Source organism: Bos javanicus, chromosome 9 (assembly GCF_032452875.1).
Source record: "Bos javanicus breed banteng chromosome 9, ARS-OSU_banteng_1.0, whole genome shotgun sequence".
In the NCBI taxonomy this organism is placed as follows: domain Eukaryota; kingdom Metazoa; phylum Chordata; class Mammalia; order Artiodactyla; family Bovidae; genus Bos; species Bos javanicus.
In genome coordinates, this window is record NC_083876.1 from 98640718 (window position 1) to 98661748 (window position 21031).

Genomic DNA, 21031 nt, shown 5'->3' on the forward strand with positions numbered 1-21031 from the left:
TAGTGTTATAATAATAGCTTTCTGTCTCATCTGGTGCCTGTTTAAGTAGATTCCATTTTGCTTGGCTATGTAGATATCAGTGACATTAACCTACAGCTGAATTCAGAAGGAGAAAATTTAAGGGAAATATGATGGTTTCAGTTTTCAGTATGTTGCATAGATGATGCTTATGAGCGTCAAGGTGGAAACAGCCACTACGCAAGCAGGATGCGTATCTTAGGGATACTTATAGAGATCTGAGCTGGAAAGATGGCCACCTGCATGGCTCTGTTGATGAATGCAGTCACCCACGGAAAACAAAGAAATGAAGAGAAAATGTTCAGTGAGGAGACCCTGGAGACCCCAGCGTTTAACTCCGTAGGGGAGAGCTGGTGCTCATAAAAGGTGCTGGAGCCAGTTTCCTGACCGTCTGCACTAAAGGGAGAGAACAGTGGGGGTGATGTGGACCTCAGCTTTGGAAGGAGCAAAGGAGTGTCTCCTCCCCATGGGAGACAGGATACAGGGGGGAGAGGGGACTTCATATTATCGAGGAAACTGAAGTGGAAGACTTTAGACCAAAACCTGATTGAGGATGGGGCATCAGAGAACTGTGTGACCGTCAGATTCGTGAGACTGCTGTCAAGAAAAAAGGGGAAGAGAATGAAGAGGAACAGAAACCCAAGGCTATGTTTTTAGGGAAATATTTATAAATGCTTGGAGATGCAATCATTCATGTAGAGCTGAGCTAGATGAGAAGTATTAAAAAAATCTAAAATGCAAATTAGAGCCTGATGGTTTGAGAAAATCAAAGTTGAGTCTGACTGCTTCAAAGAGTCCTCCAAAAACATCATCTGCACACCCTGCCTTCTCCCCAGCACACATGCACACACACAAAAGTGTGCACTCTCACATGGGCACACGCACATACATGCACGTGTGCACGCACACAGTAATACTTTACAATAATCTGAGACCCAGGACTGGCACCATTGCCATATTTGCTCCCCTCGGCAGTCCAGTTTATTTTAGTCAATTTTACTTAGGACACCATCGTCCAAGAACAAAACCACCTATTATTTAAGGTTCTGCTGTTATTAAACAGCACTGCAACTTTACAATATTCAATCGACTTGCTTTCAACTTTTCCTGGTTTAATTAAATCCTTCAACACTCCATATAAAAACAATGATCATTTCTATCTGCCGCACCTATAGAATTTGGTTCCCCGTGAGAAGCTTTGAAATACCCACTAGCATTCCACTAACACAACTGTGCAAATGAATCTTCCCAATTTCATTCAAAATCAGCACTAAAAGAACAGGGCTCAGGCCACAAGTGTGAAGGGACAGTCATAGGGCTTGGTGGTGTATGGTGAGCTCACTGAGTGAGGCCTAACCCTCCCTGGGGAAGTTAGGGCTGCAACCCTTTGGGTCTAAGCATAACGCTGGAAAGGCATTATACAGGCTCCCAGCCCCGAGTGGCAGCTCAAACTCTGGAAATCCACCCACAGCGGGTGCAGGGCTTCCCAGATGGCTCGGTGATAACCCGCCTGCCAATGCAGAAGATGCAGGTTCAGTCTCAGGGTTGAGAAGATCCCCTGGGCCAAGAAATGGCAACCTACTCCAGTATTTTTGCCTGGGAAATCCCATGGACAGAGGAGTCTGGTGGACTTCAGTCCATTGGATTGCAAGAGTCAGACATGACTTAGCAACTACACGACAACACCAGCATCAGCCAGCCAGCCCTAAAACAGTAGGAAACGAGCAGGAGGCCATGGGCTGATCTACGTGGATATCAGAGTCCTTACAAGGAGGCCTGGGTGCAGGGAGAAGCCCAATCACAGATCAAAACGGCTGTAATTCCACACCTGTACAGCTCAAGCAGGCAACGTGCTGTCTACATGTTCCTGGGGAGGTCACACTGGCACCATCTTAAACAACTCTTTCATTGCTCATCTTTACTAATAAATTAGCTTCCTATGTGCCTAAGAACGGGTCACAAGAATTACCATCCCTTCCCACCAGAAAGAATATATATGGCTTCCCTAGTGAATCCGATGGTAAAGAATATGCCTGCAATGCAGGAGTCGTGGGTTCCATCCCTAGGTTGGAAAGGCCTTCTGGAGAAGGGAATGGCTACCCACCCCAGTATTCTTGCCTGGAGAACTCCAGGGGCAAGGGAGCCTGGTGGGCTAGAGTCCATTAGGTTGCAGAGTCAGATACAGTTGAATGACTAACATGTACACACACGCATATTGTTCGGTTAGCTGCGCCAGGACCACCCACCCTGCCCTCCTTCCTCTCACAGCAGACTCAGTGCTCTGTGCAATTATCGAAAGCCAGCCCCTCAAGTTGCACTGAAACTCCTGCCCTCTCACCTACCCAAGAATTTCATTTCTATAATTCAGTTTTCTGCTGCGTTTGCCACGTTCTCAGTCTTAATAGTAATAGTTAAAATGAACTATTAACCAAATGCCAGATACCATCCTAAGGGCTTATCTGGATTATTTGATTTAATTCTCACAACATCCCTAAGAAGTAAGGCTCATTATTATCCCCATTTTTGAGAAAGGCAAATTTAGGCTGAGAGATGGGCACCACCTGTCACAAGACTGAGTGTGCTGCCAGGGTGTAGGAGATGGACTGTATGTCAATAAGGAGAAAGTCTGAACAAAAGTTTTGCACAAAAAAAAAAAAAACTTCTATAAGCACCATCTTTTGCAAGTTCACAAATGAAGAAGAAGTAGAATTAACAGCAGTCCTAAAATTGCTGAGGCATTTGTCCAGTCTGCCCTAGAGAGAAAAATTTGAACCACTAAGAATGAGCACTCTGCAAAAACAGATATTGACTTCAGATAAATAAGGACACACTTGTGAATGTTAACATTTATAAATTACTAGGTCCAGACTGCATGCATCCCAAGTAATTAAGAGAATTGACTCTAACACTTTAAATGTTACTTTTGAAAAATCGCATAGACTTGAAGTAATATCAGCATGCCATAGATAAAGTTACCAATTATTGAGCTCAAAAAGGAAAAATAAATGAGAGTGTAATATTACTGGGATAATTTGACTTAATCTATAGACATCTTGCCTTAAATAATTACCAATTAACTTTTGCTAAAAAAAAATTTAATAAGTATGGTACATGCATATCATATGAAAATAGAAGTAAAATAAGAGTATTAAAAGTGTATTAAAATATCAAGAATAAAAATTTATACCTGATTGAGAAAGTTGCTGAGTGCCCACCGTGCTCCAGGCTGCATTCTGGGCATGATGTGGGCCAAGGAGAAGTCCAGGAGGAATGAAACAGAGTCTCTGCCTTCAGGAAGCTTCTAGTCTGGTGAGGGAAGTGGGCGGAGGGGCCGAGTTTGCATTCTTTACACGGACTTCACTGTGTTTCTTTTAGAATTTTTACTGGAGTATAGTTGGTTTACCCTGTTGTGTCAGTTTCTGCTGTACAGCAGGCTGAATCATTTATACATACACATATATGCCCTCTTTTTTAGATTCTTTTCCCATTTAGGTCATTACAGACTACTGAATAGAATTCTCTGTGCTGTACAAAGCATCCTTATTGTGGTTAGTCACTTTGTCATGTCTGATTCTTTGCTTTTGGACTATATCCCACCAGGCTCCTCTGTCCATGGAATTTTCCAGGCAAGAATACTGGAGTGGGTTGCCATTTCCTTCTCCAGGGGATCCTCCCAACCCAGGGATCGAATCTGCATCTCTTGTGTCTCCTGCATTGTAGGTGGACTCTACCCGCTGAGCCACTGGGGAAGGCCCCAGTCGTCTTATTAATTAAGAAGGCACTGTTAGTTAATTCACAGATAACTATTAACCTGTAATTAATAGATATCTATTATCTACTAATAGATAATAGGTAGGTTCTTATAGTTATTTATTTTATACTTGGTAGGTTGTGTCCATGTCCTGCCTATTGACTTTACACCCAGGCCCTCATGTACGTTTGCAAGAAGGCCAAGGTGGGTAAGCCAGCTAGCACCAGAGATGAAGTACCTGTCCCAAAGAAGCACTAGCCCAGAACTTGGGTCTGCTCATCAGAATGATACAACCAGCCAGAGACTATAAGAAAGAGAGGCAGTCCCACTGCTGGGCATACACACTGAGGAAACCAGAATTGAAAGAGACACGTGTACCCCGATGTTCATCACAGCACTGTTTATAATAGCCAGGACATGGAAGCAACCTAGATGTCCATCAGCAGATGAATGGATAAGAAAGCTGTGGTACATATACACAATGGAGTATTACTCAGCCATTAAAAAAATACATTTGAATCAATTCTAATGAGGTGGGTGAAACTGGAGCCTATTATACAGAGTGAAGTAAGCCAGAAAGAAAAACACCAATACAGTATACTAACGCATATATATGGAATTTAGAAAGATGGTAATGACAATCCTGTATGCGAGACAGCAAAAGAGACACAGATGGATAGAACAGTCTTTTGGACTCTGTGGGAGAGGGAGGGGGTGGGGGATGATTTGGGAGAATGGCATTAAAACATGTATAATATCATATAAAAAAATAAGTAATAAAAAAAGAATGAGAGGCAGGTACAGTGAAGCTAATAAAATATACTCAAATTGGAGAAACTAATTTCAGCTTAGAAAAACAGCACACTAATGAAGATTCTTTTAAATTAACATTTAGGTTCATAAGAGGCTGCAATTGTGAAAAAACACACTGAACATCAAAGCGAGCATGAGTATAAAATTTAAAAATATAAGCAAAAGGAATGCTTTTTAAATATATATATATATATAGAGAGAGAGAGAGAGAGAATTGGTTACTGTTTCTAATGTGTGTAACAGTTTAAAAGAAAATGAATTTTTTTAAGCTGCCCCTAAATGGTTTCAACATAAGCCCATGTCTACCCCAGAATCTGACTAGTTCTCCTAGTAATAAATTCTTTAAGCAAAAGCTCATAGGACATGTGTAACCAAAGAGTAGGCTAAGTGCCTGAGCCCAGAGGATGATTGCTTTTATTGAAGTATAGTTGATTTACCATGTCGTGTACAGCAAAGTGATTCAGTTATAAGTACGTGTGTGTATCCCTGTGTCCTCCAGGAGGACCTTGCTGTTTGTTCTATATATAGTGGTTTATATCTGTTATCCCAAACTCCTGATTTACCCCTCCCCCACCCCATCTCCCACTTGGTAACCATGGCTTGTTGCGTATGACTCTGGGTCACAGGGTCATTTCTGTTTTGTAAATAAGTTCATTTATATCATATTTTAGGTTCTACATATAAGTGATACCATATATTTCTCTTGCTCTGCCTGACTTACTTCCTTAATATGATAACTTCTAGGTCCATCTACGTTGCTGAAAATAACAATTGTTGTTCAGTCACTAAGCCGTATCCAACTCTTTGAGACTCCATGGACTGAAGCATGCCAGGCTTCCCGGTCCTTCACCATCTCCCAGAATCTGCTCAAACTCATGTCCATTGAGTCGTGTCCATCCCACCATCTCATCCTCTGTCACCCGCTTCTCCTCCTGCCTTCTATCTTTCTCAGCATCAGAGTCTTTTCCATTGAGTTGGCTCTTCACATCAGGTGGCCAAAGTGTTGGAGCTTCAGCTTCAGCATCAGTCCTTCCAATGAATATTCAGGGTTGATCTCCTTTAAGATTGACTGGTTTGACGTCCTTGCAGTCTTCTCCAAAACCACAGTTCAAAAGCATCAACTCTTCAGTGCTCAGCTTTCTTTATGGTCCAGCTCTCATATTGTACATGACTACAGGAAAAACCATAGCTTTGACCAGACGGACCTTTGTTGGCAATGTAATGTCTCAGCGTTTTAATACGCTAAGTTTGTCATAGCTTTTCCTCCAAGGAGCAAGCATCTATTAATTTCATGGCTGCAGTGATTTTGGAGCCCAAGAAAATAAAGTCTGTCACTGTTTCCATTCTTTCCCCATCTATTTGCCATGAAGTGATGGGACCAGGTGCCACAATCTTAGTTTTTGAATGTTGAATTTTAAGTCAGCTTTTCACTCTCCTCTTTCACTTTCATCAATAGGCTCTCTAGCTCCTCTTCACTTTCTGCCATAAGGATGGTATCATCTGCATATTTGAGGTTATTGATATTTCTCCTGGCAATCTTGATTCTAGCTTGTGCTTCATCAAGCCTGGCATTTTGCATGATGTACTCTGCATATAAGTTAAATAAGCAGGGTGACAATATACAGCCTTGATGTATTCTTTTCCCAATTTTGAGCCAGTCAGTTGCGCCATGCCCAGTTCTAACTGTTGCTTCTTGACCTGCATACAGGTTTCTCAAGATGCGAGTAAAGTGGTCTGGTATTCCCATCTTTTTAAGAATTTTCCACAGTTTGTTGTGATCCACATAGTCAAGCTAAATAAAGCATATGGGCCATGGAATCTATTTATTTTTTTCATTCTGCATACCTTGAAATTTAATATCTATTCATGCATTTTGAAACTTTTAAGCACTGTCTGAAATAAGTTCTCCTAATGGCTAATTCATTTTCTTCCTGGAATGTAAACAAGGGGAAAGGAGATTACTTATTCTGAGAAAGTTGACTCTTCATTTGGTATTTTGTTTATTAAAATGTTAAATCTCACTATACTAAAAGTGCTAAATTTTACATCTCAACCCCCTTTTTAAACACAAATTCTTCTGCTTCTCAGAGCACTCAGATTTCACCTCACAGTTTGCTTGCCAGAATCATCATTTTATGATCTATTAAGGAATCATCTGTGGACTTTATCCCAGATTTTAGGTTTAAGTTACTAAAGCCTCAGCACCAGTACCTTGTTAATAGTCAAATACCATGGTTTTTCTTTTTAATTAATTTCGTGACTTTTTGTGTGTGGAGGGCTTCCCTGATAGCTCAGTTGGTAAAGAATCCGCCTGCAATGGAGGAAACCCCGCTTCGATTCCTGGGTTGGGAAGATCTGCTGGAGAAGGGATAGGCTGCCCACTCCAATATTCTTGGGCTTCCCTGGTGGCTCAGCTGGTAAAGAATCCGCCTGCAATGTGGGAGACCTGGGTTCGATCCCTGGGTTGGGAAGATCCCCTAGAGAAGGGAAAGGCTTACCCACTCCAGTATTCTGGCCTGGAGAATTCCACGGACTGGATAGTCCGTGGGGTCTCAAAGAGTCGGACACGACTGAGTGACCTTCACTTTCACCTTGGTGTATGGACCATTTTCAAAGTCTTTATTTAATTTGTTACAATACTGCTTCTGTTTTATGTTTTGATTTTTTTGGTCGGGAGGCATGTGGATCTTAGCTCCCTGACTAGGGATTGAATCTGCACCCCTGCATTGGAAGGTGAAGTCTTAACCACAGGACCGAAAGGGAAGTCCCCAATTTCATGACTTATTCTTTAAAAGGTGTAGCTGTTATGTTAGTTTCAGATGTATTACACAGTGGTTTGACATTTGCATACATTATGCAGTGATCATCAGGAGAAGTCTAGCAGCCATCTGTCCCTATACAAAGTTATTATAATCTTACTGACCATATTCCTTAGGCTGTATATTATACACCCAGGCTTATTTATTTTGTAATTGGAGGTTTTCACCTCTTAACCCCCTTTACCTGTTTCACCCGCCCATCCAAGCCCTTCTTTCTGATAATCATCCGTTTGTTCTCTGTATCTATGAGTCTGTTTCGTCTGTTTTCATTTTGGCTATTGTTTGTTTTATTTTTTAGGTTCCACATGTACCTGAGATCATATGGTATCTGTCCTTCTCTATCTATCTTATTTAACTTGTAATACCCCCTAGATCCATCCATGTTGTCACAAGTGCCAAGATTTCATTTTTTTCTTACGTCTGAGCATTATTCCACTGTATACATACATATATATGTATGTAACACATATATATACCACATCTTGTTACTTCCATATCTTTGCTATTATAAATAATACTGCAATGAGCATTAAAGTACATATATATTTTCAAGTTAATATTTTTGTTTTCCTTGGTTGAATATCCAGAGGTTAAATTGGTGGGTCATATGCCAGTTCTATGTTTAATTTTTTGAGGAAACTCCATATTGTTTTCCATAGCAGATACATCAGTTTACATTCCTACTAACAGTGCGTGAGGGCTCCTTTTTCCCCACCTCTTCATCAGTACTCTTTAGCTGTTGTCTTTTTGGTGATAACTATTCTGACAGATGTGAGGTGATACCTCATTGTGGTTTAGATTTGCATTTGCCTGATGATTGAGCACTTTTTCATCTGTCTGTTGGCCGTTTATATTTCTTTGGGAAAATGTCTATTCAAGTCTTCTGCCTATTTTTAATCAAGTTTATTTTTGGAGTTTTTGTGTTGCATACATTTCTCTGTATATTTTGGATATTAACCCCTTACTGGATATATTGTTTGCAAATATCGCCTCCCATTCAGTAAGCTGCCGTTTTGTTTTTTTGATAGTTTTCTTCACTGTGCAAAAGTCTTGTTTGATGTAGTCCTATTTATTCAGTTTTGCTCTTGCTTTCCTTGCCTTAGGAGACAGATCAATCTATACATGCACATTCTGGTAAGCCTGTGGCAAGCAGCATACTGCCTATGGTTTCTTCTAGGAGTTTTTCGGTTTCAGGTTTTATATTTAAGTCTTTAACCCATTTTGAGCTTATTCTGTATATGGTGTCAGAAAGTAGTTCAGTTTAATTTTTTTTCCATGTAGCTCTCCCATTTTCCTAACACCGTTAATTGAGGAAGCTGTCTTTTCCCCATCGTATAGTCTTATCTCCTTTGTGTAGATTAATTAACCATATAAGCGTAGGCTCCTTTCTGGGCTCTCCATTCTTTCCTGTGGTCTGCGTGTCTGCCTTTTCGTACCAGAACCATATTGTTTTGATTACTGTAGTATAGTCTGTAGCACAGTTTGAAATTAGAGGGCATAATACCTCCGACTTTGTTCTTCTTTCTCAATATTGTTTCGGTCATTTGGGGTCTTTTATATTTCCATACAAAGCATTTAATAACTAATTTTTAACTTCTCCATAGCAACACAGATAACTGTGTTCTTTATATGAGGAAATTAATACTAGTTCTCCTGTGCATCAGCCACAAGTATTCGTGGAGTACTTACGAGAATCTGCATGTCTGCTTGTTGTTGCTGGGAAAACCAAAGACGTATTCACCTTAAAAACTCCCTAAAACATGACTGGAGAAATAAAGAAAGGATACAGGATGGCGTATAACTGAATGCTAAATTGCCACAAGTAGATTAAGATTTCTAGGAGAAAAAGCCCCACACCCTAACTTATCGTATCCTTAAGTTGTCAGAAGAAGCTTCCTGGGGTACCTCTGCTTTAAATTAGACTCGTCACTCCAAATACCACTCCAAAGGTGGTATTTGGAGAGAGAAGGAACACCCCTTTGTCAGGAAAAGCAGTCCATGAGAGAAGTCCAGGAAGCAGTCAGGAACGTGGTAGGTAATTAGGGGGAGGGGAGGAAAAGATTCTGTAACATGTAGACACCGCTGAAAAGACCCATGCAAAGACAAGAGTCTCCCCCTAGCCCAGGAAATGGAGCCCCCAGGCAAGGGCTGCCATGGTTGCTCCCATGGCTGCTGGCAAAGGGGGTTGAGGAAACCAGCGTGAGCAAACCAGAAGCAGACCCAAAAACATGGGGCAGATTCTCTTCTGCCCACAGCTCTGTCCATAAGTTGCTTCTCCACAGTTGCCTCTTGCTGCTTTTTTAATCCCTTTCCCTCAGTGCCTAACCTTTGTCATGTCCCATTAACGGCTCAGTCATACCAGTGAACGTGCTCACAGCACAAAGGGAGTCATAGCCTGTGGCGTTTTCTTACCCTTCCGCCTGACCCTGCTCAGGGTTTCCTGACCACACCCTCAGAAAGCAGCAGGCAGTCAGCTCCTGTACAAAATGCAGAAGAGTCAGCCTACTGTTAGGACCACATTTTTGCATGCCTTTTACCCCCTGACACTCTTCAACACAGATTTATTAGCTGTTCGCAGGTCATGACAACTATGAATCCTTTTCAATTTAATCTGTTCAACTCAGTAAAAAACGTGACTTCAGAAAGTTTAGCTAGAAGAGACTAGTAATCCTTGACTCACTTCATCTGTCCACAGGACTGGCATTCAACTGCATGACTCAATTACCCTCCTTTATAATTGTTTTTTTGTATTTTTTTTTAAATTTCTGCATCCTCTTCCCTGCTTAAAACTACCCACACCTATTTTTTTCTGTACTCCTTAGATCAATCTAAAGATTGGAGTGTTGGCAGAAGAGAACAAAGAGGAGAGAAAAAAATAGACATAGCCAGACTTACTCACGTCCTTAAGAGGACTTGGGAGAAATTTGTCTCTTAACAAGTGAAACAAGCTCTCTGCCCTTGCCACAGTTCTTGCTCAGAGGAACCTGTACCAAGAGGCGGGGAGGGGTGAAATGACCCCCTATTTCTCTAGCACATTGTCATGTCCCCCTGTACCCTTGGCAGATATACCGTTGGTCAGTCATAGTCCCTTACCATGAGATGGGGTCCTTTCAGAATCATTTGACAATTGTCAGAGTTGGCCATAGAACGAAACCCATTCTCCCTCTCTAAGCTAAGTAAGACCTTATACATGCAGGGGCCTTCCACTGGCTACAAGACTGGCTGCAGCCCAGCCCAAGGACACTGAGAGCAAGTCTTCAGTCCATTCCGTTGGAGGTGGCATACAAGCTGGTGTTACATAATGCTGCGTGTTTGTGTGCTCAGTCACTTTAGCCATGTCCGATTCTTTGCCATCCCATGGACCGTAGCTCGCCAGGCTCCTCTGTCCATGGGATGCTCCAGGCAGGAATACTGGGGTGGGTTGCCATGCCCTCCTCCAGGGGATCTTCCCGACCCAGGGATCGAACCCGCACCTCCTGCATCTCCTGCATCGCAGGCAGATTCTTTACCACTGAGCCGCCTCCAATAAAATGCTGCACATGCAGGCGGTTCCTATGCGGTATGCACTGAAACGGAAAGCGAATTATTTGGAACAAATGGGATAAACTCTCTCCTGTGCAGACTTCTGGAAGCCGGACACTTCCTTGCCCAGACTCATGCGTGGTGGCTCTGCTCTCACAGGCAACCTCTGCTAATCGAGGCTGCATTCGACACACACACAGGCCCATGAGAAGGGCGTGCCCCAAGGTTAGGTGACTAAGCATAGGCCAGTGCAGCCATCCTCCTGGGAACCTTTGAAAAATATTTAAGAAATATAAAGGACACATCTTAATAATAGAGAATTGTGTGAGAGTGAAAGCGGTGGGTTGAAGATGAAAGCAGAATTCTGAAGTGGCAAACATGGGATGGGAAGCAAGTTAGTAGGAGAGAGAAACCATAAGTTGCACTTTTCATTCAGAAAGACTTCACCATCCGAGGAACATCTCAACAGAAGTGAAAGTGAAAGTCACTCAGTCCGACTCTTTGCCACCCCATGGACTGTACAGTCCATGGAATTCTCCAGGCCAGAATACTGGAGTTGGGTAGCTTTTCCCTTCTCCAGGGGATCTTTTCAGCCCAGGGATCAAACCCAAGTCTCCCACATTGCAGGTGGATTCTTTACCAGCTGAGCCACCAGGGCTAAGATGTTAGAGTCTGCCCTGCGGTGTGGGAGACCCAGGTTTGATTGCTGGGTCGGTAAGATCCCCTGGAGAATGAAATGACAAACCGCTCCAGTGTTGTTGCCTGAAAAATCCCATGGACAGAGGAGCCTGGTGGGCTACAGTCCATGGGGTCACAATGGAATCATATTCATTCAAATGGAAATGTTCCCTAAATAATTGGACACTGGATTCTGGGACTCAATTTTTTTCATGCTTGGTAGGAAATAATGGATTTAAAAGTCTTGGTTTGTAGAGTTTCCCTGGAGTTGTTAATGGAGGAGATGGTCCATAGGATGCCATGAGCGAGGGGGGAAGTGAAGTCTAGGGTTCAGCCGTGAGTGACACCAGTATTTAAGGGACAGGGAGCACAGAGGGGACCAAGAAGACACAGCCAGAGACGTAGTAGAGGAACCAGGTGAGTTTGCTCTATGGACGCCAAGTGAAAAATGTGTTTAAAGAAGGAGGGGATGGTCAAAATTTTCTCCTGGAGGCAAAATAAGATAAGGACTGAAAAACGTCCATTGACGTGAGCAAAAATTCTTGCTCTTGGGGACAGCAGTTTTCATAGAAAGGGAGGACAGAAGCAAGATTACAATGTGGAAAGAAAGTGAGCTGTGGAAGAGAGCCAGTGTAGGCAACTCCTTCAAAAAACTAGCCTGAGAAGAGGATACAGTGGGGTCAAGGCTTGGTAAAGCTTTAGGTACAGGGAGACATTTGTTCCTTGTTTTAGAATGAAAAGATTTTACCAAGTTAAAATGAAAAAGATAACAGTTCCACAAAACTGAATAAACAGAAGAGAAAGGAAATAATCTATCGGATGACACCCATGAGGAGGCGGGAGGCCAGGGCTACAGGTACATGTTAATAATTGGAAGATGTTGCCTGAGGTTAGAAAGGGCTCACCTGTTCCATTTCAACAGGAGGGAAGAGGGTGGAATGGATGTTTCTGGCATGATCTGAGCATTTTAGAAGCGCTACGTTTCCCGTTGCTCTGTAATATACCGAACACCTATATTTTCCCTTTTACAGGTTATATTCTATGATAATCTTAAAGCGTATAAGAGTACCTTCCATCAATAGAGCATAATATAACCTACTGGTGACCGAGGCTCAATTAAAATAATTTCCTAATTCCGCTATTGTACATTGCTGCCTTCCCTGAAGACACATTATAGCCATAAGATATTGTACGAGTAAGAGAGGGTAGTTTTTGTGATTGGAGAATTGGTGCCTCAAGAGTATGATTCTCTTACTTCTATAGTATGAAATGTCTACTCCCAAATTCCTTGAGATGCTTCTTCTTCGAGAAGGGGTTTCCTTACTGCCATCCCATTCTGTTTGTCCTCTGGGTCAGCATCCATAAAGCAGCAAGGAAAGAGAAGCCTGAAAGTCAGTGTTGACCCCAGCCAAAGAGAAATTATCAGCGATATTGTTCACTTCCTCTTGTTTTTAGTTTTTCAGAATTTCTTGACTATCCTCCAAGGGGATCCTTAACATGAACAGTTTCCTTTTAAAATTCTGCCCTTGGCAAGCCAACTTATAGTTTGGTTTGGTATTTTATTAATGTCAAATATTGCTTATAAGGGAAGGGCTTTAGGAAAATCTGCAAACTTTCTGTTTTCCCAAAGGTTGCTTGTTATAGCACTGGTCTCAAACATTTATTTATCTACAAATATTTGTAACTCTGCCTATATCAGGACAATAATGGCTAAAAGATACTTTGAAACTATGATGGAATATAGCACGCAGCGTGAGTGCGTGCTCAGTCGCTCAGTCATGTCCAACTCACGTGACCCAGTGGACTGTAGCCGCCAGGCTCCTCTGTCCGTGGGATTTCCTTCTCCAACACCACACAGCGTTTGTCGCTCAGTTGTGTCCGACTTTGGGGCCGCATGGACTGTAGCCGGCCAGCTCCTCCGTACATGGGATTCTCCAGGCAGGAATACCGGAGTGGGTTGCCGTGCCCTCCTCCAGGGGAGAAGGGGAGACCAGCACACAGAGCACTTTACAAATGCTGGGCTTGAGGACATCCCAGGGGCACCACCATTACTCTCCCGTCCACCAAAGCACATTTTAATTTTTTCAAATTTTTGTTCAAATCAAAATGTAGTTAACCATGCCTGCCCACTCCCCCCCCAACTTTCTTAAAGTCACTGCCCTTCTCCATTCCTCCTGGCTCCATGGTGAGTGCACCCTCTTCCAGGTACTCTTAGTTATCCATCATTGTGATTTATTTATGTCCATTTATGCTTTTCTAGCTTCCCTCCCCTCTTGAAAATTAATCTTTGTGACAGAAATAGCTAAGTTGAACCTCGTCTATGTATTCCTAAGCATAGACGTTTCTTGAGCACTCTGTAAATATTTGCTGCTGACTGGTTGAAGAAGATTGAGAATTCCATGGATGCAAATGAAGTTCATCTTGTTCTCCAACTAGATTGATTGGTAGCATGGCTGTGTTACACAAGATTTTGAGTCTTTGGCCACCCTCAGGTGAGTCAAGGGTCATGATCAATTGAAAATGTCTACTTTAGTGACTGTGAGGGTGATGAGAGCTTGCAAACCTGTGCATAATATTTGCCGGCTGCCTTTGAGGAAGTATTGAATGATTGGTGGATTATAGATAAAAGGGATTGAGGATTCAGTAATGTGTAGACTTTTCCTTTAATTAGTCAGCATGATGAATTTCATCAGCCTTGAATATATGATAAGTGTTTGTTTTGTCAGTTGATTGGTGAGTTTTTGCTGGGGGAGGAGTTAGTCTTCATCTCTTTAGTCTGATTCTCTCATTTTTGGTCACATGGTTGTTTTATAAAGTTATATTCAGACTCCATATATCCTAGTTTACAGCAGTTTTATTTTTTTGATAGCTATAATCTTGCATAAATGGATTTCTGTCTAGTGAATATTTTCTGTAGAAACATTTTCTACCAGTGTAGCTACTTTGACCAGATGAATTGGAGAGGAAAAACCTAACTTTTTTTGTCTTTTGTCTTTTGCTTGAGCTAAATAAAAATGCTCAACTTTGGTTGAGAACAAATGTAAGGCCATCAGTAACATTATTCAAAACCCAATGTTCTTTTAAGACAAAGTAAGTTGGACTGGTCTCTTTGTCATCCCAGTTACTGTCTCAAAAGCCACATTTCTGTTCTCATAAGATAGTTCCTATGAAAAGAAATTGAAGCACCATAAATTACATTAGTGTAAGGTCACAAATTAATCACTTTATAACCTATTTTCCCTTGAAAACTCTTTCTTTGTAGCAATTCTGTCACAAAATTGCTCACACTATTTAATAGGTCATTCCTGCGTGTTTTTCTCGGGACTCTGAGCCAAGTCATTAGGAACAGACTGTAGTTGCCAGCTACCATGGTCCCGTTTGACATCAGTGAGAAGGTGCTTTATTTATATCAATATTTGTCAGTGTTGTTTATTCATGCCACAGGATACGTGCATTTTACATGCTGCCAAAATCCCTTGGGCCTTTCCTTGACCACTTATATAAAGGATACGTATTAAGTACAGCTACAGACGGCGGGTATGTACCAAACCTGTTATGTAAGATTGCAATTGCACTTCCTTTTTGGTTACCCAGACTAATATCAGAAGTTAATTTTATTCTACAATTGAATTTATGACCAAAAATCTTCACATTCCTACTATTAATATACAAGAATGTACTGTATTTTAAATGATACAGACTTACCATGTGTCCTCTTTTATTCCAGTGTACTACATACAGAAATAGGTATTTGTTTAGGAAAATGTTTCAGCAGGTGAATTTGATGTAAGAGAGTAAGTAAATAATTAAATTTGATCAACTCCAGAATGCAAAACTCACGTCTTGCGTAGAGACAAATACGATGTTAGTTTGATTGAATCTACTGCTTACAACAGTATCACTTTCAGGGGGAAGAATTTAAACACCAGGGCAGAACAGAATTTAGATCTAGTTTCTGTGAGAGGAAATCTTTGTCAAGTGCTGGCATAATGAAGGAAGAAGTGATTGGACATAGACTCTCTCTGCTGTCATTTCGGTCTTAACAAGCCTTTTCATCCCAGTGTACCACTGGACATCTTAAGAGGAAACACCTTCAACACCCACCTTCAAGGATTTTCAGTCCTAATTCTTATACTGTGAATAATTCTTCTTTGAGTTCGATTGACTTTAATCTGAGTTTTTCTCAGTTTTATAGAATATGTAGACTTCACAGAAAATCCCTCATGTAGAAAGCTTCCCCAAAATGTTGTCTTTCTGTATTTCTACCAGTCTTTCTTCTTTGTCCTTTATACGTCCCTTAACTCATCTCCCTGGTGGCTCAGATGGTAAAGCGTCTGCCTACAACGCAGGAGACCTAGGTTCAATCCCTGGGTTGGGAAGATCTCCTGGAGAAGGAAATGGCAACCCACTCCAGTATTCTTGCCTGGAAACTCCCATGAATGGAGGAGCCTATTAGGCTACAGTCCACGGGGTTGCAAGGACTCGGACACGACTGAGCGACTTCCCTTGACTCATCTCGCTTCAATGCCACGTTTGCTGTGTCATCGCTGAGCGACTTCCCTTGACTCATCTCACGTCAAGGCCACGTTTGCTGTGTCGTCGCTGAGCGACTTCCCTTGACTCATCTCACGTCAACGCCACGTTTGCTGTGTCGTCGCTGGTAGGATTGCTTTTTGTTTCTTCCAAGAAAGAGAGTTTCACGAAGGCACAGATAGTGTTTGTGTCTGTACCCCTGACAACTGACCTCATGGTCAGCACAGCATGCTACCTCACTTTGGTCATTTCCGACTCTTGGAGACCCTATGGACGGTAGCTCCTCCGTCCATGGGATGCTCCAGGCTAGAATACTGGAGTGGGTTGCCAAGCCCTCCTCCAAGGGATGTTCCCAACCCAGGGATCGAACCTGAGTCTCTTATCTCTACCTGCACTGGCATGCAGGTTCTAGCGCCACCTGGGAAGTTCAGCACAGAGCATGTGATAAATATGTTTATTAAGTGAGTTGAAAGAAAGCTTTTCAAATTTTCAGATCCAAATCTCATCATCTAGATAAATTACTTTAAATAAGGCACTATTAAAAAAATATTTTCCTCACCTATAAAATGAGGCTAATAATATCTTCTCTCTGGGTTTCTGTGATGACCAAATAAAATAATGGTTGAGATGCAAAAGATATTGTTATTTTTTTAGCCTTCATCTAAAGGAAGTTCTGTCAAAATGTTGTTCCAGCATCTGACTGGTATACAACTGTGCATTCTGTTGGCATTCAGCAGATACTTACTGCCTGCTGGAATAAGTCTTCCTCTTTTTATTATAATCTTCTTAAGGCACTTGCCTGCTGTCTTAGATTCAGGAACTGTCTTTATAAGAGGGCTCCAAGATCTATATTTCAGCATCTGATCGCTAACCTCTCCCCAGAATCCTGTGTAAAAATTATCTCTGTCAAAATTACAAGCAAGAATCCCTAGTTGGACAGCTTGCTTCTTCTACCTGCTAAAATTAAATGTCTCTCCCATCATTAAATGTTTCTCCCATCAACTCTTCATCCTTTTTACCATTATGAGATGGAATGCACACAGTGTAATGGTCATCACTGTCTTCCCATTTTTATACTCACATCCACAAACGCACTTAAACACATACACACACACACACATGTGAGACAGTGGTGGTTCCAATTTGACTATTAATAAATTAGGAGCTTTTGCTACGCTTTTGTTTGGCAGTAGGATACTGATAGGATTGGAGAGAGCTGTCTGCAGGGAGGAACCGTTAGAGGAAGATTTGGGTGATGGTGGAGTTGTAGTAAGTGAGATACTCAAGGGAAAAGGAAGCTGTGATGGGAAGAGGGACTTTTTTTTGAAGAGCGAAGATACTTTTTCAGAAATGGAGGAAAACTTTGGCTCTTCAAGGTACAAACACTCTACCATCCTCCTCCTGAAGTCTTCCATAAAATCCATAAATTAAATATTTAATTCTTCTTTTGGAATTTAATTTGGAGTCTGTAAGTAAAGACAGAATGAGATCAGGGTGACCAACGAGGCTGGGTCAAACACCTCAGGTTGCCTTTCTGTCAAAACCCATCCCTTTCCTGTCCTGTGAAGTGCTTACCAGAACATCTATGATCCCACCCCTCTTCTCTGGCTCTATCCTGTCACTAGAATAATGCTCCTAACCTGGCCTCTAGTCTGTATTCTCTGTTCGATTTAAATTCAAAGTCCTAAACACCTCCTTTACTTTTTTGCTTATGTTTTGATTTTAGGCACCGACAAGATCTGGCCTTTTTAGATGTAGAAGCCATACAGTCCGGAGCTCCATGTTCATTTATCCAAGGTTTCCTTCCATGCAGTCTTGGTGGGTGGTGCCACCTAGGGCATCCAGGGCACCAACCAACACCAACCAGCAGTCCTGCTCTGAACCCCAGCCGTGCCCCTGCCGAGTGGGTGACCTTAAGCAGGCTGCTGCCCTCAGATACACCAGTGCTAGACAAGTCCTCTCCTTAGTCGTCTCCTTTGGTTCCTTTCTCATGTAAGCATTTGTGTTCCGGAAAGATCTCTCACGGCATCTATTTGAAATCTGACGAAAGTTAGATTACTTTTTAATGTTCTCTAATTGCTCATGAAAGGCAACTTAAAAATGTCTTTGATGTATCCGTCTGCCACCCATTATTCAACTCTTAGTGGAAATTACATAAGAAATTGATTTTTAATATTTTTAAACATGTTTTCTAGTCATCAAAGAGATTTTACGCACCATGCATATTTCACTAACTCAATCAAGAAAGAAAAAAGATGACAGAGCTAGTGCTGAACCAATATATTACAAAAGTTTCATTTAAGTTTATATGTTCTCATTGGGGGAAATCAATAAACTATCCAACTGGACAGTTATATTTTTGATACAGGCTCATTTTATCTTCTCGAGCCTTTATTAGATTTACACATGAAGGAAACCAGAGAGGATTATAGGTTAGAATACAAAGCAAAACAAAAATAATCTTTACCATCATTACAATGTTTAACAACAACAACAAAGTGTGTGTGTGTGTGTGTGTACGCAATGTACAGGTGATCCATGATCATTTGGCTTGCACCATGCGGGAATGACACGTCCAGGGCTCCAGGCACCTCCCTCCTGTGGCTCCCGGCCAGACGTGGCTTGCGAAGAGAGGCTCTTGGGCGAGGTAAGGCCCAAAGAGAGACCAGCCCGTGGCCAGAACACCAGGGTAGTCAGGGGGTCACCCCCAGAATTGGTCAGATTTGGGGAAAGAGCTGGGAATCACTGTAAACTTGGTTTGAGTGGCTGAGCAGCCTGAGTTGAGGTGGCTGTTTATGTTTTTTGAAATAGAGTGAGGGGAGGAACCAGCACCCAGCCAGGAATCGGAAAGCAGATCAGTGTGTGGGTGGAAGTTAGAGACCACACTTGGACCCAGAGATGGGGGTGGGGGCACAGAGGAGCAGGAAGCATGTATCCTCAGGTGGCGGTCAGCCCCTTTAAAATTTCCAGCATTCACGTCCGCTTGCGGGACGGGGCGGGAAAAGGAGTCCGGGGAGCTGCGAGAGCGGAGCTGACTGGAAAACAGCAACGTTACTGCCTAATTGGTTTATCCAAGTTTTATAGAGATTTAAAAAAATTTTTTACCAATTATGTTAGCCAGAGCTCCAAAAAAGATTTTGACTCATCTTGGAGCTATAATTTGTGACTGTTTTCACCCAAACAACAAAAGAAGTAGAATCAAAATCAGAAAACCTAGTTACGTTCACTCACAGCCACAGGTCTCTTCTCCTGCTTTATGAGATGTACTGAGTCAAAATTTCATCTTCCTTCTCCTCACGGCATTTTTAGGTAAAAGAGAATCATCTCATGATTTTCAATAAAGCTAATCACTAACATATATCATCAGTGTAATTATTCTATTTATTAATGCCATTGTGTATACGTGCATGCTAAGTAGCTTCAGTCGTGTCCGATTCTTTGCAACCCTATGGACTGTGGCCTGCCAGGCTACTCTGTCCATGGAGATTCTCCAAGAAAGAGCACTGGAGTGGGTAGCCATTCCCTTCTCCAGGGGATCTTCCTGATCCAAGAAACAAACTTGGGTCTCCTGCATTGCAGGCGGCCTCTTCACCATTGGAGTCACCAGGGAAGCCCCACTGAGCCAGTGCTACCATTCAACCATCTCATCCTCTGTTGTCCCCTTCTCCTCCCGCCTTCAGCCTTTCCCAGCATCACAGTCTTTTCCAATGAGTCGGTTCTTTGCATCAGGTGGCCAAAATATCAGAGCTTCAGCATCAGCCCTTCCAAAGACTATTCAGGGTTGATTTCCTTAAGGATTGACTGGTTTGATCTCCTTGTAGTCCAAGGGACTCTCAAGAGTCTTCTCCAACACCACAGTTCAAAAGCCTCGATCTTCAGCACTTAGCCTGAGCTGTGGTCCAACTCTCACATTGCACATGACTACTGGAAAAAGACCGTAGCTTTAACTATATGGACCTTTTCAACAAAGTGATGTCTCTGCTTCTTAGTATATTGTCTAGGTTTGTCATAGGTTTCCTTCCAAGGAGCAAGTGCTGTAATGGCTGTAGTCACTGTCCACAGTGATTTTGGAGCCCAGGAAAATAAATTCTGTCACTGTTTCTTTTAAATTACTTAATAGAGCAACATTTTTTCCCATGCATTCCTCAGTATTTTTCAGATGCATTTGGAAAGTACCACTTGGTAACTTGTAGATTGTAATCATTCTAGCATTTTCCTCTTGACTTATAGGGCTCAATTATCTTTTTTCATATGAAATGTCTGTTTTAATAAAAAAAAACAACAAAGAAATAGTATTTTTAGCATCAGACACAGAAGGGAGATGTGATAATATCAAATTTTCCTGTGATTTAGCAAACATTTACAAATAAGGAAAGTTAGAATTGTTCATTCAATATGTTTTGGCCTCAATAGATTCAGTTAATAAAGTAACTGTAGAAAAATTAAATATGGATAAGCCACAGCACCTTTAGAATACTTAACAGATTACTGAGTTGTATCATTTATTGCAAGAAATGTTTTCAGACAGCAAGCAGGAAAAAAAAAAATCTTTCTCATTTTACTCCAGAAGATGATGTCTCTAAATATTACAGGGAATTACTTCCTTTGTGTTCAAATGAGTTCAGAGACTAAACTAACATTTAATGTGCTTCAATCATGAATTGCAAATTACAGTTGAAATGAGCATTGTTTTGTTGATAGTTTATTCTGAAAACCATTGTCTTTTTCCCTACTGATACAGCGCATACTTGATTAAGTGGGGTGTTTTGGTTGTCTTTTCATAACCAGCCAATATTTGTCTGAGTAGGTGACTTAACCCAGGAAAACCAGCCCCAGTCCTGACCGCGTGCTGACCTTCTCTGTGCTGAGGTGTGGCTGCCCCTTACACAGCGTATCT

At 41.8% G+C, this 21031-nt stretch overlaps 1 protein-coding gene and 1 non-coding gene across 3 annotated transcripts in view; both read left to right on the plus strand.

Moving 5' to 3' along the window:
- PACRG (parkin coregulated) overlaps positions 1-21031 on the plus strand; it is a 530120-nt gene that overhangs the window by 435295 nt on the left and 73794 nt on the right. The window lies entirely within an intron of this gene.
- TRNAC-ACA (transfer RNA cysteine (anticodon ACA)) lies at positions 15909-15980 on the plus strand. The gene has a single exon. It is a non-coding gene; the product is annotated as a tRNA-Cys (tRNA).